The sequence below is a fragment of the Triticum dicoccoides genome, chromosome 7A, assembly GCF_002162155.2.
Source record: "Triticum dicoccoides isolate Atlit2015 ecotype Zavitan chromosome 7A, WEW_v2.0, whole genome shotgun sequence".
Lineage (NCBI taxonomy): Eukaryota > Viridiplantae > Streptophyta > Magnoliopsida > Poales > Poaceae > Triticum > Triticum dicoccoides.
The window spans coordinates 574880164-574884031 of NC_041392.1; positions in this window are offsets into that span (position 1 = coordinate 574880164).

Genomic DNA, 3868 nt, shown 5'->3' on the forward strand with positions numbered 1-3868 from the left:
TGCTCCCCCTGGCATGTTCTCAGTGCCAGATATTCTCAAATATTCTAGAAAAAACATATTTAATTTTCAGGGCATTTGGAGAACTTTTATTTTCGGGGTATTTTTTTATTGCATGGATAATTCAGAAAACAGACAGAAAATTTTGCTTTACTTAGTATAATTAACAGAAAGTAAAAAGAGGGTACAGAGAGTTGTTTTTTCTAAATTCATCCATCTCATGCTCATCAAAAGGAATCCACTAACAAGGTTGATCAGGTCTTGTTGACAAACTCATTTCGAATAACATGAAACCGGAGAAGTTTCGAATAACACTAGGTTACCTCAACGGGGATATGCATGTCGCCAACAATAAGAATATCATATTTCTTCTTGACAGTAGGAAGAGGAAATTCGAAACCTCCAATAGTGATTGTTGAAATTTTTCCAATAGAATTGATACTGTGGACTTGAGGTTGTTTCCTCGGAAAGTTTATCGTATGCTCATTACCATTAACATGAAAAGTGACATTGCCTTTGTCGCAATCAATAACAACCCCCGCAGTATTCAAAAAGGGTCTTCCAAGAATAATAGACATACTATCGTCCTCGGGACCTGCAGTATTCAAAAAGGGTCTTCCAAGAATAATAGACATACTATCGTCCTCGGGAATATCAAGAATAACAAAGTCTGTTAAAATAGTAATGTTTGCAACCACAACAGGCACATCCTCACAAATACGACAGGTATAGCAGTTGATTCATCAGCCATTTGCAAAGATATTTCAGTAGGTGTCAACTTATTCAAATCAATCTACGATATAAAGAGAGAGACATAACACTAACACCGGCTCCAAGATCACATAAAGCAGTTTTAACATAGTTTCTTTTAATGGAGCATGGTATAGTTGGTACTCCTGGATCTCCAAGTTTCCTTGGTATTCCACCCTTAAAAGTGTAATTAGCAAGCATGGTGGAAATTTCAGCTTCTGGTATCTTTCTCTTATTAGTAACTATATCATTCATATACTCAACATAAGGATTCATTTTAAGCATGTCGGTCAAACGCATACGCAAAAAGATAGGTCTAATCATTTCAGCAAAGCGCTCAAAATTCTCATCATCCTTTTTCTTGGATGGTTTAGGAGGGAAAGGTATTGGTTTCTGAACCCATGGTTCTCTTTCTTTATTGTGCTTCCTAGCAACAAAGTCTCTCTTATCATAACGTTGATTCTTTGATTTTGGGTTATCAAGATCAACAACAGGTTCGATTTCTACATCATTATTATTGCTAGGTTGAGCATCAACATGAACATCATCATTAACATTATCACTAGGTTCATGTTCATTTCCAAATTGTGTTTCAGCATCAGAAATAGAAATATCATTGGGATTCTTAGGTGTGTCTACAAAAGGTTCACTAGAAGCAGGCAAAGTCCTATCATTTTTCCTTTTCTTCCTCTTAGAAGGACTAGGTGCATCAATGTTATTTCTCTGAGAATCTTGCTCAATTCTCTTAGGGTGGCCTTCAGGATACAAAGGTTCCTGAGTCACTTTACCTCCTCTAGTTGCAACTCTAATAAGAAATTCATTATTCTTACTATTCAATTCATTGAGTAAATCATTCTGAGCTTTAAGTACTTGTTCTACTTGAGTGGTAACCATAGAAGCATGTCTACTAATGAGTTTAAGTTTACCTTTAACTCTAGACATATAATCACCCAAGTGTTCAATCATGTAAGCATTATGTTTCAATTGTCTACCAACATAAGCATCAAAATATTCTTGCTTAACCATAAACTTATCAAATTCATCCAAACATTGGCTAGCAAACTTAGCTGGAGGGATTTCAGCTTTATCATATCTATAGAGAGAGTTTACCTTTACTACTTGTGTCGGGTTATCGAGATCGTGTATTTCTTCAATAGGTGATGAATTAAGACCATGTATTTCTTCAACAGAAGGTAAATTCTTAACATCTTCAGCTTTTATACCTTTTTCTTTCATAGATTTCTTTGCCTCTTGCATATCTTCAGGACTGAGTAATAGAATACCCCTTTTCTTCAAAGTTGGCTTAGGAGTTGGTTCAGGAAGTGTCCAATTATTTTCATTGGTCAACATATTATTCAATAGAATTTCAGCTTGATCAACTGTTCTTTCCCAAAAAACACAACCAGCACAACTATCTATGTAATCTCTGGAAGCATCGGTTAGTCCATTATAAAAGATATCAAGTATTTCATTTTTCTTGAGAGGATGATCAGGCAAAGCATTAAGTAATTGGAGAAGCCCCCCCAAGCTTGTGGGAGACTCTCTTCTTTAATTTGCACAAAATTATATGTTTACCTTAAAGCAGCTTGTTTCTTATGAGAGGGGAAATATTTAGCAGAGAAGTAGTAAATCATATCCTGGGGACTATGCACACAACCAGGATCAAGAGAATTAAACCATATCATAGCATCACCCTTTAATGAGAACGGAAATAATTTAAGGATATAATAATAGCGAGTTTTCTCATCATTAGTAAACAGGGTAGCTATATCATTTAATTTAGTAAGATGTGCCACAACAGTTTCAGATTCATAGCCATAGAAAGGATCAGATTAAACCAAAGTAATTAACTCAAGATCAACAGAGAAATCACAATCCTTATCAGTAATAAAGATAGGTGAAGTAGCATAAGCAGGATCATATTTCATTCTAGCATTCAGAGATTTTTCTTTAAGCTTAGCTAATAGTTTCTTAAGATCACTTCTATCATTGCAGGCAAGAAAGTCTCTAGCAGTTTCTTCATCCATAACATAACCCTCAGGCACAACAGGCAATTCATATCTAGGTGGAGAGTCTTCATCATCACTTTCATCAATATTATCAGTTTCAATAATTTTATTCTCTCTAGCCCTAGCAAGTTGTTCATCAAGAAATTCACCAAGTGGCACATTAGTATCAAGCATAGAAGTAGTTTCATCATAAGTATCATGCATAGTAGAAGTGGCATCATCAATAACACGCGACATATCAGAATTAATAGCAAAAGCGGGTTTAGGTGTCGCAAGCTTACTCAAAACAAAAGTGAATCAAGTGCAAAGCTAGATGGCAGTTCCTTACCTCCCCTCTTAGTTGAGGGAAAATCTTGGTTCTTTGATCTTTCAAGTTCTTCATAGTGATAAGCAGATATAAATCCCAAGTGACTCAAAGAATAGAGCTATGCTCCCCGGCAACAGCACCAGAAAATGTTCTTGATAACCCACAAGTATAGGAGTCGCAACAGTTTTTGAGGGTAGAGTATTCAACCCAAATTTATTGATTCGACACAAGGGGAGCCAAAGAATATTCTCAAGTGTCAGTAGCTGAGTTGTCAATTCAACCACACTTGGAAACTTAATATCTACAGCAAAGTGTTTAGTAGCAAAGCAATATGATAGTAGTGGTAACGGTGGCAAAAGGTAACGGTAGCAAAAGTAATATTTTTGGGTTTTGTAGTGATTGTAACAGTAGCAGCGGAAAAGTAAATAAGCAAAGAATAATATGTGGAAAGCTCGTAGGCATTGGATCAGTGATGGAGAATCATGCCGGATGGGATCGATCATGTAACAGTCATAACATAGGGTGACACAGAACTAGCTCCAGGTCATCAATGTAATGTAGGCATGTATTCCGAATATAGTCATACGTGCTAATGGAAAAGAACTTGCATGACATATTTTGTCCTACCTTCCCGTGTTAGCGGGGTCCTATTGGAAACCAAGGGATATTAAGGCCTCCTTTTAATAGAGTACTGGACCAAAGCATTAACACATAGTAAATACATTAACTCCTCAAACTACGGTCATCGCCGGTAAGTATCCTGATTATTGTCACTTCAGGGTTAACAGATCATAAAACATAATAG